The sequence below is a fragment of the Scatophagus argus genome, chromosome 17, assembly GCF_020382885.2.
Source record: "Scatophagus argus isolate fScaArg1 chromosome 17, fScaArg1.pri, whole genome shotgun sequence".
NCBI classification, from domain to species: domain Eukaryota; kingdom Metazoa; phylum Chordata; class Actinopteri; family Scatophagidae; genus Scatophagus; species Scatophagus argus.
In genome coordinates this window covers 20,846,419-20,861,564 of record NC_058509.1, presented here as the reverse complement: position 1 = coordinate 20,861,564, position 15,146 = coordinate 20,846,419, and positions in this window count along the sequence as shown.

Here is a 15,146-nt window from a genome sequence, read left to right as displayed (position 1 = left end):
TGAGAATTATTGATACACGGACACAAAATTCACATTCAATCAAAACACATCTTAAGTATCCAGTCAGCTTCAGCATATTCAGTGGATGCCATTTTGAACTACAAGAAGTTATTGCATTACACTGCATGAGTGTTCTGTATAGAGACATAGGAAAAATATAGCAAGTTATTGAAAATTCAACCTGTTGTTCACCATAAACCCACAAACATCCAGTGGTTTCCGAGAAAATAGCACAAGGGGAGGCTTTTCTGTAGGACATCAAGCCTCAGGGAACCCTACCCAAATTGCCAGAAAAACTAACTCCACAAACAATTTCAGTTGATTGATGGTGCATTTGGTTTTGCTGCCTATAATGCTTTCACTGAAGACGAGTCACAATGGAGGCTGAATGCCAGCGAGCCATTCAGCCAGAGAGGGCAACAATACTACCCAAGCTGAGGAAGAGAACACTGCCAAGGGTTGCAGAGGTCAACTTAGGAGCGCCTCCATTAAAGCAGGGGCCAATTGTGACAATAGTGTTGTGACTATGCTGATTTGCGCCCAACCCATGGAAACCTCTGGAAAAAAATGTCCCATCAGCCACCATGCACCCAAGTGCACCATCTGCCCCTTCTTATGCATCCCCTCCACCCCTCCCATCTTTTCTCTTCCTTTCAGAACCATCACTGAGGTGACTTTCCCATGCCACCAGAGCTCTCTTCCTCAGCCTTGTCGCCTTTCCTCTGTGACCTTGGTGACTCTCCCAGCCCTCTTTTGGTATTAATGTCCTCATATGCAAACAGCCTTGAACTCTTGCAATAGCCACTTTCATCCCAGCTGTGAAGCAGTAACAATAGGAGTTGCACTTGAACCTTCACAATGCCTTATCAATGTCACTATGGAGTCTTGCATCTGTTCAACTACATATACCAGTGCTTTCAGCTCAGCTGTGAGCTGAACAACATCCATCGTTGTCCAGACATCACCAAGCACCACATACGGCAGCCATGGCACCTGAACTTGACTTTGTACTGGCTTTTGTACGTTCACAGTGAAGTTCATTTCCACTCTGAAGGCTAGTTAATGCTGTTTGCTTATATGTTGAACATCATTGTCAGTAGACCTTAAATTACCATTGATTTTTATTTTTAACTAAAAACAAGCTGATTTTTTTTTACTTTTTACTAAAAAAGAACAGATTATTTTCAGAGCTACAAGCACAACAGAAAAACTGTGAATCCCCTCAACTGTACTGGGTTGGAGGCAAAAATATCAGAGACATATATTTAAAAACCCGGACAAATGAAACCAAAACTATCTGTATGGGTGGAATCCCTAGAATGTCACTGGAGCTCTGATGCAAATTACATAAATCCTTGTAAACATCGACAACAAAATATTCTCCAAAGCAATTACATTCAGCACAGCTGCTTTTAGTTGGCTAAACCTGATAAATGGTATGGACTGAGGTATCATGACACATTTGTATGTACAAATACCACCATCTTCAGCTGTAATTCCTCTATCAGCAAACTAATGTCTCCATTTTTGACAAGATACAATAGCTTTGGGGCTTGTGTAACACCAGATTATAGATTGTTATATATAAAGTACAGTCAGGGACTGCCCACAGCCTGAACATGCAGCAGAGCTGGTCTACCTCCTAATGATCTCTGTCATCGGCTTCACTGATGTGTTACATCAAGAAAATGAGCATCTGTCCTTCATTTAATGAGAAACGTCCCACCCAGCAGATGCAACCAGCAGAGAGGATTGTGGGTCTGGTCAGCTGTGTCTGGATGGGGTGATAGAGCTCTGCAACCCCCTGAGCCTCCCATCCCTCAGGCCTAGTAATGAAATTCAGGGCTCCCAAGGGGGGACTTGTATTGCGTTCTGCGGACACAGCTATCGAACACATGGTGGTGCAACCTATGAGCCCTAAAAGGCCTCTGATGCAGGAAAGTGTAGTGTGAAAATGACTGGGGGGAGGGCAGAGCAGCAGTTATGGTGAGTCAGGTCAACATAAACAAGGTTATATTATAATAGAGCTCTTTTTGAGGATATTGCATCATAATACACTAATGTAGATTAACACTGAATTTCCTGACTGGTTTCTACTTGATAATCATAACATAACAAGATACTATATGTTTAGATAGATTTAGATATTATTATTATTATAATTAAATGCTAAGTCACAACTATAGCCAAATACCAGAGTAAAGCACAACTCTTATGTAAGCTTAATGTGCAAGGCAAGGTGAGACAATACTTTAACAGAATGGAACTTCAGAGAATGTAACTTCTGGTCATGTAAAACAATGTAAGGGATTTAATCTGTTGTCAAGGAGAACATAGGACACAGTAACATGTTACAGGATATTTTCTTGGCCATGTTTCATGGCAGGTTTTTATTCTGAAGATGTGGCATTCATCTACGCCTCCACATCTAGGCAAAAGAAACTGGTCAGTGCTTCTGCAGCCTTTGGTTTCCAATAGCTGCTGGGTCGTACCATCATATGCTAGTTTGTTCTGAGTTATCAGTTATCAAGTCTTATGCAATCCAGGACAACCATGTGGCAATCATGTTGATATGTCATGCTTTGTTCAACTCTTTGGTCATTTTTAGGCTTGAATGAACAAAATAGCATAACAATAGCAATTTTTGATACAATACAGTCCAATACAAAAATAACTCAAAGTACTGTTTCAGAAATTAAATGATGCAGGTTTACAGAGAATTAAGAATTTCCTTTATTTGTCCCACAGTGTGGATATTTGCATGAGCTGTAACTCAATAACAGTTTTGAGCTAACCTCTTATGTTTATTCCTTGACACACTGGTGTTGACAAAGGATGCCCTGTCTTGTGTCAGGACTGAAGCCTCAAATCCAGTTAGACTCTCTGAACCAAGATGTATAAAGAATGATGATACTGTCAAGACTAAAGGATGTTAGACAACAGCCTTCAAAGCAGCTCCATACTGGAGGACTTAAACGTTCTCTGTGAACGTTCCCACAGGCTGAACCTGCATGATGTGTGATTAAGTGCATAGCATTAGAGATTGGGGCATTTTCAATAGGGATAGGACTATAATGAGATTTTTCGAAGGGAGGGGGTTGTCCAGCAACCCCCACACAAGTACCCTGTACTTGCAACCCTGAGCCCCTCCGGGGTCATGAGAGAGTCAGAGGTAAGGAGGATGGATGTGCAGATGAAGGTGGGGGGTGGGGGGCAGCTTGTGTCCAGCCTGAGCTTCTCTCCCAGCCTTCCATTGCTATTGTTAAACAAGACTGCTGAACCTGAACTTCACAGATTTTTATCCAACCCCCATAAAATAAGGAAAAGAGAAAGAGAAGGGGGTCTTGGACGCCACATACAAATCCCTGCATCATTTTCCTTTCATCTTCGCTCCCCCTTTAGACATCTCTGTTTTAAAGGCTGTGGAGGGCTTCTTGTATTATAGCCAGGAATGACAAGTAGAATGAAACTGAGAATTACTTCTGATCAATTCAAATGTTCTCTTCTCTTTTTTCCCCTGAGCTCTTCCGGTGTTCAGTCTGTTTCAGAATGTGCAGTTGAAGGCCTGGGCTGGAAGAAGGGAATAGCTAGGCAGGCGTTAAACCTGCTGCCTTGGGGCTTCCTCCTTTGTCCTTCTAATGGGAGTAAAACTCTCCTTGCTCATTTGTCTCAGCTGTGTTACACAAACATGATACTGTCGTTGTTGCAGGAGGTCTGCCCAGTTCCAAATGGTGGTCATTTGCTGGGTGTCATATGCCAAGTTCAATGTCTAAACACTGGTTTCTGAGAGAGAAAAAGGTGTTTCTTGATTCAGCTGTATTTGGTCTTGTCAAAATTGATGTTTCACCATGAGGAGTTAGAAGCTTTTTGATACTAGTTGTGATACTTGGTTTTTAGTACTAATACCAAAACAATATTATTTTAAATGCCTTACTTTGACACATACAAATCTGTTTTCCACAAACCCCTTTTTTTTTGTTTAACTAAAGTAGCCAAGATAAGATAATACTGGCAGGATCTGTCTGACCAAAGAATAAATAAGATTATGAATAAGCCAGTTTTCAGTAGCTTCCTAACTGTTGTTTACAAGCTATACTCACACATATCAGAATCAGAATCAGTTTTATTTACACATACACATACAAGGAATTTGACTCTGCTTACACTGGCTATCAATATCAACATAAAACTATAACAGAAGTAAGAAAATTAAAAAATAAATTAATAAAAAAAAGTAGATAATCTAACAGTGAGAATAGTGCAATAAACACACTTTTCAATTTGAACCTGTACCAATGATTGTGGTCCCCAGCCCTTTAACATGTTCTCACAGAATTTAATTTCAGTATTCTGAATGTAAAACCTACAACATTTCTATCACACAATATGAGTGAGTGACCTATTGATGACATTCTTTCCCATGCGTAAACTGACATTGCCCCCATGGGCCTTGGGGCCCAGAAGTCCCATTTGCATTTGGAGGTTGTTTTATAATGGCAGAGTTAAAAAAGCAGAACTGTGGCCCCACCAGCCAGGTGGATCAATAAGCAATAGTATCTAATGTGATGGAGAGAAGGCCTCTTTGTTCATCCTGCAGCTTTAATCAGTGAGGTGTCAGCTCACAGAGTGGCTACACCAACTCTTATAGGAAAAATCTTATCAAAAACAAAAAGGACAGGCAGGACCTTACAAAACACAAGACAGTTGGAGTGTGGATTAGTGAGCAGTGAGGTGATGCTATAAAACTGGCATGCTTGTGCAATTGAGCTGTGAGATCAGGGAAAGCACTACTGGACAAAAGAGACTGGAATGTAATAGAACAATAATAGCAGTAGCAGAGGAAGATAACTAAAAGGTATTGGTTCCTATGTCATTGCTATGAATTATATGGAACCACTGAATTTTCAGAAGTACAGTTTATTTTGGAAGATTTACACAGTTTAAAGTCAGGGAGTCAGGAAAAATTCAGACAAAACTGAAGTTATTGTTCTGGGCCCTGAACACCTTAGAAACAATTTATCCAATGATATAGCAACGCTAGATGGCTTAGCCTTGGCCTTGGCCTCAAGCTCCACTGTAAGAATCTAGGAGTTATTATTGATCAGAACATGTCATTTAACTCACACATAGCACATTAAAATTCATCTCCTCACATATAAAGCCCTGAATGATCAGGCACCATCATATCTTAAAGAGTTGATAGTACACTATTATCCTATCAGAACTTTACATTCCCAAGATGAAGGGTTACTTGTGGTTCCTAGAGTCTTCAAAAGTAGATCGAGAACCAGAGCCTTTAGTTATCAAGGTCCTCTACTATGGAACCATCTTCTGGTTTCGGTCTGGGAGGCGGACACCCTCTCTATATTTAAGAGTAGACTTAAAACTTTCCTCTTTGATAAAGCTTATAGTTAGGGCTGGTCTAAGCTGGTGTCATGAGATAACTTTTGTTGTGAATTGGCGCTATGTAAATAAAATTTTTCATTATGTCGATAATGAAAAAAGGAATGATTAAAGCAAGCAAAACCTGTTGTTGGACCCATTTGTCCATATGCACACCTCACTGTTGTTTTGAGACAGACTCAAAAAGTTGTCCACCTTTCCTTTTTTACATGACAGCTGAATAGCTGTGCATGATTGTATTTTAGGTGCTGGAGAACCTGAACTTTGGTCACCAGAAGCTGCTCAGTAATGCTCCCACTGTCAACTGCTCAGAGACACTGGACATATGACTCTGTGGTTTGTCCTCTTACAGGAACATAAAGCATTAAGGATTTCACAAACTAGCTGATCAACCAATAATGAAAGAGCTAACTAGACTATCGTAATTGCATTCATGTTGACAAAGCAGTATGTGCAAGTTAACATCTCTTTTCATCAGGCCAGAGTTAGATGAAGGTGCTCTACAGTCCCATCAGCCTCATGATTGTACCTTTACATGGTTCAAATCCTATTAGCATTAGCCTAAACACTCCCCAGATTGAGATGTTAGCCTCTTTTCTGTCACTCTGCAGGAAACCCCGGCCGCCACAGGCTCTTTGTGTCCCTGCCACAGATTAAACCGAGGGGTGTTTCTGTGTGTGTGTGAGACAGAGCGGGGAGCTCTGATGGGAGGGCTGTTGAGGACACGGTCATGGGCAGCTGTAGGGGGGATTACCTTTTACACACATATCTTTAATAAGGTCTCAATCTGAACGTTGACTGGGAGCAGTGTTATGGAGATGAGGGTGTGAGGGTCAGGTCATTGTGGGGTGGGATGGGGAGGGGGTTATTGTGTCTGCAGTACCCCCCTCCACAGACTGCTCTGTTGACCAGGATGACCCAGAACCCAACCCCCTCCTAAAGGTCAGAGGTCACTGACTCTAACCCCTTACTCTGTGGTCTGAGCTAAAGACAGAGCCTCCTACACCGTCTGCACTGCTCCTATTCTCATGCAAAGTCACCCTGTTTTTTTCTCCAATAAATTGCCTTTTGTTCCCATATACAACTTTGTGGGTTATTTTGATGGTTTATTGTGTAATGGTTGTTCTTGAAAAACAACTGGAAAGTTAGGATAACTTTCAGGGTCCTTTTTAACATTTGGAAATAATGTGAATATATGAATGAATATATGAATAAATTAGAACTGGGTACAGAAATCAATTCTGGGTAGAGAATGTGTGTTTATGAAAATGAAATCCCAATTTTTTTTTGCTCAATCTTTTTCTAGGGCTTCCAAGTGAACTTGACAGTCTCCTTCAATGGAGAGAAAAGCTTGGCAGTAGACCTTGACCATTATTTGTTTATTTATTTGTTAAACCACGATTTCCAAGTTCAAGAACAGACTTTTCCACCGAGTCAAAAAGTGTTTAATGACCTCAAGTTGAATCTTTTAATGTTTACTTAAAATAATAATGAAATGTAATAATTAATGCATATTACTTATTTTTAGGAGTCATTCAGAAGAAACCCCCTCCACTCCCCAAAAATGTCCATTCAGTTGCCTTCTGCTTCCACTGTTTCCATATGGATGAATCGACACAATGACCAATAATAAGGTGCATAAGGTTCTATGAGAAGTTATTCAACATTTTAAATATAACACCTTTAATTGGATTATGAAGAATTTTGCATTCCTCATAATTATGATACTGTACATCTGTGATGAAGGATGATTCTTAATTGTGAAAAATAACACTGTGACAAAATGATGTCCATTTTTTAACAGTTACTTTAAGTTTGCGTATTGTGCACGATTGTGCAAGTGATCAGTAAGAGACCATTCACATACATGTAGATATTTAAAAGAGCACAGAGCAGAAGCCCATTTGTTCAATTCACAAGAAACAGAGACAATATACCAATGGTTCTTCATCTTATTGACATTACCAATAGGTTAAACAACAATGCTGTAATGGGGATTATTGTACATTTCAGGTGAGAAATTGGATGGCTAATAATTTAGGTGCCAAACATTTAACCACTGCTTTCTCAAAGTCAAAGTCAAAGCTCCAGTGGAACTACATGGGCTGGACTCTGTGAAGTTCCTCACTCTCCAACAGCTGAACAAAACTACTGTACCGAATTTAGAAGTTTAACTGTACTTACTCAAACAGAAGAGAGCTGCTAGGCAGTTGAGAAAGTTTCTTGGTTTCATTTCTTTGTTCCTTCAATCCAACCTCCTTAACGTCAAAGCTTCTGACCCTTAGAGCACTCAAAAATCAAATAGAAAAAAAAATAATCCAAATGGAAAGGCCTCTTATTCTGTATCCTCCTACTATTTATTTTCTTTGGTGATAAAGCAAAAAATTTGTATTGCTTTTATTAAAGCATTGCTATTCATTAGATTCCCAGGTCCAGTGTTTGGCCCATGGAAGGCTGCTGGTCATGTCCAAAGCTACTCTGAGTATAATGCAAGGATGACACCTCAGCCTGGACGGAGCTCATTAGTTATTCAGCCTTATTGTTGTCAGTGAAAGGACATTGATGAAGCAGCTTTCACTGGCCACTGCAGGTTGGTGTCCTATGAACCAATCGCAGCCCTGGCGTGTTGGAGAGGCGGCGGCTCAGCCTGGGAGGCACGATTGATATTCATTTAAACAGAGGTCTGCTGGCCACTCACTCTGCCCCACCCACCCATGTCTGATGGGCCAGCTGTGGCCTGAGCTGGACACACACCTCCCGACCAGGCTGAAGGAGCATACTCTGACTTTAAGCAGATTTTATTAAAATAATAATAAATAAACATACATTACGTAAAACATTCAGAATTCAGAAAGTTTTTATATGCTCTGTATTTTTCATGAAGAAAACATAAGCACTTTTCATTTTTTTACATTTTTCTAAATATAATATAAATGTTTTGTTATATAAAGCCCCCAGCTCATTTGAAACAGTTGTCCAAACTGTATGTCATGCAGATATTTTCACTGATTAATAGGTTAAAATCTGATAGAATTGTTTGTTCTTGTATCCCATTTGTCAAGTCCATTAAAAACTGTGTGACAGTGATACCACAGTATTAAAGCTCAAATCATTACTGTATAGGGTGCTTCCTTTTTGTCCTGTCTTTTCCTATCAGTCATTATTGCTAAAATGCAATTCCTGTTGCTTCCTGCTTGCCTGTAGTTTACTTTTATGACACTCTTAGGACTACTTCATCATTTCCCATTTCAACTTTTTCACTTCCTGCCAGCACTACCTCCAAAAACTGTTTGATCCAGATTTTCCCTTTTGTTTTGCAACTTTCTGTCCCTTATGTGACTCAAAATGTCCATCACCACGAGGCTGATGATTCTTTTGTAGTTCACCTGTCTTTTCTTGTCCTTCCTATTCTATAGAGTGGTCTACTGGAAAAAGACTGAAGACCGGACAAAATCATCAGGAAGGCCAGCTCCATCCAAGGGAGCCCCTGAATCCCACCTGTCTTCTCTTGCTCTGCAACTTTGTTCTGCCTACCCTGTCTCATTTCATCTGTTTTCTCACCTCATTCTGATTCCATTGCTTCTTTTGCTCTGCCTCATCAGATGCCTTGTTAGTGTCAGAGTTTGCTCTGATGACATATACCTCTAAATCACAAAGAAAAAAATTTCAGATTATCCAAAAACATCACATTATCAATTTCAATTTCAATTTATTTATTTATATAGCACCTTATACAGTCAAAATTGTCTCTAGATGCTTTACAGAGACCCAGAGCCTGAACCCCCGAACAACCAAACAGTGGCAAGGAAAAACTCCCTTTTAACAGGAAGAAACCTTGAGCAGGACCCTTATCAAAGCTGTCAGTTCTTGTTTGTTTGAATGCTAAACTCAGCTCATTCTTGTTGTTCAACATCACGTATAATTCCATCTATGTGACACTTCATGTTTGACCTGAGACGACTGACATAAGGAGAACATTCTTATCTGGGAGACAATTTTTTCATGGCAAAATAAGTGTGTCAACACACTATTTTAGATTTGAAGGGTGTGTGTGTATGTGTGTGTGGACACGTATTCCTGTTGTGCAGACAAAAATTTGTTTTCCTCCAAAAAATAAATAGTAAAAAAAATTCTGCAGTGTACAGCTCACATGTTTTATTGTTGAGACTGCAAAGTGGGGCGGGACAGTGGTGCAGTGGTTAGCACTGTCGCCTCATATCAAGAGGGTTCCAGGTTCGTTGCCTTTGAAAACATGTTTTATTTTCATCAAATGTCCCTCATTTTCTGGCACTGCTCTACAATAGACATATACGAGTCCTGAGTCAGTCCGTTAATTCACTCAGCTCCTAAAAACAACCGAGACTCATGAAATCCCCCTCTTCATTATCCCCGATCTGTTGAGTCCTTGGCTACCCATATAAATATAAAATTAGAAATTGTGTCATTCATAATCTCTTTATAATAGACCCTTTTCGTTCTAAGTAGTTGTTAGAAAGAAACTGTTACACTGTTGCATAAATTACGTGAAAAAGCGGTGGTTGCTACCTCACTCGCCTTCAGGGGACTCAGGGAGCAGACGGAGTGGAGATAGAAAAACTTCCTGCATGGCTGGAAGCGTAGCCGAACTTGCTTGGAAGTGAAGCACTGTTTGTTACGTGGTTTATAGTGATGGAATATTGCCTGCACCTTTAATTGTGCAAACTCGGACTTCCATGACCCAAGAGGACCCAAGAGTAGTGTTTCAAGGTTCTTGGTGATACTGACTCAAGTGACTCAAAGGACTCAAGTAACTTGGCTCAGTATATTGAGTGATACGGAAGGACTCAAGTCTTTATGCGGAACTGGATTCTCCATGACTACGCTACAGTGTAATTTTAAATATACACTACAACATGATGCTATTACTGACATTCAATATTTATTTGAGATTTTGAGATTCAGTGTTGTGTGGAGATGCACGGTGGCGTGGTGGTTAGCACTATTCCCATTTTACTCACACAAGGTTAATTGGCTACTCTTCCCCTAGTTGTGAGTGACTGTCTGCTGGCTCTGCGACTGACAACTGGTACATGGTATACCCCACCTCTCACCCACTGTCAGCTGGAATAGACTCCAGGACCCCCCACAACCCCGCATTGATAAGCAGTATAGAAAATGGATGGATGGATGGATACTTGTGTGTTATAACTTTACTGAATAAACACGGCACTGCTTCGCATCTCACTTAAATGTAACCTGTTACGGTAGTTTTCAGTACCAGTACCATTCATAGAATTGAAGTAAAACAACTGAAATATTTTCTCGCGTCAGTGTTATTAGAGAGCTAAGCCTTTTTGGAATAAGTGAGAGGCAGGTTGTTTTTCAACCCGTTTGTTTTCCCTCCCTATTTTTCCAATATGTGCCAGTGAAACAGCCTTTTACCCCCTTTAACTCCCCAGTCAAGTGGTTTGTCCTCCCAGTGTCACTGAAGTGTCTTGATGACTGCAGCTGAGGTTTCCTTTGTTGCGTTGATGCCATGGTCCTTGTTCGTTTCTTTGGTCCACAGTCTCAGAAGCAGGGTCAAAGAGGCTTTCCCGCCTTTCCATGTGTCCATTTGTGTGACGTTGGGGAGTTGACGCATTAAGATGCATTCTTTTAATTTTAAACCCTAGGCTACAAGTTAAATGTGACACCCACTAGGTCATTGCATAGGCAATGACAGCAGCAGAGATAAAATGTAGAAAATCTTAATTATAAACATTTAGCTTTATGATCCATCATAAAATAGTCTCATGTTAAGAGCAATGAGTGAACCATTGGTGCCTTGCAGGGAAACAAATATTAACAGTCTTCAAAACACATATTTCAGAATATAAAAAAATATTCAAATTAAAAGTTAAATACTAAACTTTAAAATACCAGTAACGTCAGATGTAGGTTTCTTAGCGACTACCAACTGCCTTCAACACAGCAGGAAAATACATGGTCTGAAATACATGGAGACAACACTGAATGAATGAATGAATACAACAACTTAAAACACTACTCACATTAAAACAACCTCAGGGCTGCCACTGTTCCCACATGGGTTCCCTGAATGCCAACATGTAGTGAGATGTGCACCTGCCTCGCTCCACTGTGACCCTGCCTTCCTCATACAGGTGGCTCTAATTTCTAATCACCTGATCACCGCTAAATAATACACCTCTCCTTTTTCCTCAGTGGCCCCTGCTACATAAATAAGGGATAGTTTCATAGACTCATTTTTCCTTGCCTAGAGTACAACATAATTAAGTTTTTCTCCCAAGTGTTCCTCCATTTACACCAGGCTACACGACCTTTGAAAAAGAGAGTGCTGTTATCTGCTGGGGATCAGTTAAAACAATATTTTTTCATTTTTCACCTTTCTATGTAAGTGGTATATTTGTAACTGTTTTACAGGCTACAAAGAAGACTGGTCTACCATCTTTATGACTTTACATGTGTCTGTGCACATTCCTGCACCGAAAAGGTCCACATACATACATATTTTGGTGCACCCAGAAGTCGTACAGGAAGCAGACAGCCTCTCTAAGTTTAAGAGTAGACTTAAAACTTTCCTTTTTGATAAAGCTTATAGTTCGGGCTGGCCTAGGCTGGTCCCTAGTTATGCTGCTATAGGCTTAGACTGCTGGGGAATCTCCCATGGTGCACTGAGATTCTCTCTCCTGCTCTGATTCTCTTTCTGTACATATTCATGTCCCATTAATGCATGTCTAACTTTGATACTTCCCAGGACTCTTTGTGCTTTCTCATAGGTTCCTGCTTGACACCTACTGCTATTATTAACGTTTAGTCCTATTTACTACACTACGCATTACTACAACTGCCAAGAGCACCACCACCACCACCACTACTACTACTACTATTTTTAATCTTATCCTTAATATTTTTAATATTTCCAGTACTCTGCTATTGTTGTTGTTGCTATGTGTCTCTGAATTGAATTGTAACAGGAACGCATCACTTCTTAACTTTAACTCTTAACTTTCAAAATAAAACAAGACAAACGTCATAAAACATGGATTTGTGAGCAATGATGTGAAGTGATGTGCCTTGTTGTGACAGTGTATCTAGGCAACCATATTTCCATACTTCCATTTGATCATGTGCTCACAGATTTAATTAAACATTCATATACCAATGGTGAGAGATATTTATTGCATATGTCACAATGTTAAAATATATGTATTCAAACATGATTCTTAAAAGTCCATGGGATGTTGATTTTTGCATACTGCAGATGATAAATTTAAGTATAACAATGTACAGCAGACAAAGAAATTAAGTGTCTGAAATATACTGGTATGAAGCTGATGAGCAAATGTGAGATGCACAATAAAAATCTCTCTCTCTCCATGGGTTTAGGCAAGGCAAGGCACTTTTATTTGTAAATTATGCTTCATGCACAGAGATAGATTCAAGGTACTATACTTAAAACAACACAGAGACAAAGACAAACAAGTCACTTAAAAAAAAGAAGAAATCAATAAAATAAAAAAAATTGAATAACAAAAAAAAAATACATAAAAAGACGTAAACTAATTACAGAAATACAATGATAATAAGACTATTTTAAGATATTTTGTTAAATTAATGAACAATAAAGTTTTCAGTCTCAATTGAAAAGCTGTATGTCACACCGCGGTGAGGTCTTGTCTTGTTTTGGGTTTATGTCTCGTCATTTCCTGTTTTATTTTGAAAAGTAACTCTCCTCTCATTTCAGATCACTTGACCTTCCTCATGTGTCTCCAGTCTGATTGTCTCCCCTGAGTACCTGATTGTGTCCACCTGTTTCCCATTACCCTCATGTGTTTAAATAGTCTGTGTTCCCCTTGTCTTGTGCCAGTGTGTTTGTCTCTATGTATAAACTCCAGCCTTGTCGTGTTGCCTTGAGAATCCCTCCTGTTTTTGCCTCTGTTTAATAGTGATCTTTTGTTGCAAGTTCCATAGCTCAGGTTTTGCCATAGTATAGTGTATTAGATTCTTTCGTTTGTTTCTCCGTTGGAGTGACTTTTTTTTCATTGTAGTTTTATTCAGTCCATTGTTCTTGCCTCCGTTTGGAGTGACCTTTAGTTCATAGAGAGAATCGTTTATTTTCTGTTGTAATATTTTCATAGCCATTTGATTTCTTCTCTTCGGAGAATAGTAAATTTCAGCCACGCGTCTCCTAGAACGGAAGAGGAGATTTCATAGCTCTTCCTTTGGTTCACTCTGCCGAGAGGTATATTCCTTTCACCGTAACAAAATAAAGCCTGCTGAAATTATCGCCATCTCTGCGTCTGAGTTGAGCCCAAGCCTGACGCTGCAATGGTCAGGGCATTCCTATGACCATTAGGGAGTTGGATCCAGTGCTCTGCTGTATCATGATTAAAAGCTGATTCTGCTTGTTTAGCTTTTGCCATTGGCACAACTAACCCAGTGATCTCAGGGTCGTGAAGGGTTATATTGCACAAGAATATCGGTAGGTAGAGATTTAGTTTTAGTACAAAAAATTTTAGAACTGGGCTTGTCTGAACTTTTGCTGATGAATTTTTGAATAAGTGTGTTTCAAATAAATCTGAGTACATGATTAATTTGTTTGTATGGTTAATGAGATACATAAACAAGTCACAAAGCAAATCCATGTTTTATTCACATTGACTTTGAAAATTGTCATCACCATGTTTTCCATGTTTTACTTCAGCAACCTTGAGGCACATTGTTGTTCTACATGCACACACTCGAATACCCACATGCATACAAGCAGCCTATATCACACTTTGAGTGTGGAGGTGGTAAAAATTTTATGTGCACGTTCCCAGCATTTAAGGGCACATTTTCATTGTGCACAATGTCAGTGCACATGTGCTGTTCACTGTTTTTACCCTATATGACATTATATTCCACACAGAGTTGTCCTCAGAATTAGAGCAACAGCAATGCTTAATTGTACCTTGTAAGCTCAGTAAGTGGCTGCTGGTTTACCAGCATCATTACTTTATACAGGCTACAGAAGGCTATTTATTTCCACCTAGTGGCTGAACATGGTGCACTGCAGGCAGTCTGGTGAGCGACTGCTTCCCATTCATTTCATTGATGAAATTAATGTATTTGTTGTGGAGTGCATCATTAAGTAAAAGCTAAAGAATAATAGTAAAATAACAATAGATAATAAAAATAAAATAATAATATTATAATAATAAAATCATTGTCTTCATATGGTGGAGACCCAGGAAGTGTAATAGGTGTTTCTCTTGATGCCTAGACATTGTCTAACACTCGTGCTGATCAGTGCGCAGATACACTTGTTTCTACAGTGTGTGATGTATGAAGTTAGTAAGGTCACGTGGGTGCTTGGTACAGTCAGGCCCTGCATGTCAATGTGCAGTACATAAATAAAGTAAATACAGGAGTAAAAAGGATACAGTGTCTCCACTGATTGGAGTGGTTGACATGACTATTAAGACATTATTTTCACTGTCTGCTTTTGCTGATAATCATGTCATATTGTGGTGTAATTTCTATGTAAGTTGTGATGAGCTAAAGTTATAGTATGCACTGCAATATAATAGCATGAAGTAGTCATGTTATGTTTCCATTAAGATTGAAAGAAAAGCAAGATACAGCTGTATTAAAAGGATACAACTGGTTAACGGCCTGTAAGCTATAGAAGGTAAAACTGTAATTGTGAAACTGTTTTATGGTAGTGAAACACTGCCTATGGTAGCTATACATTGTCAATG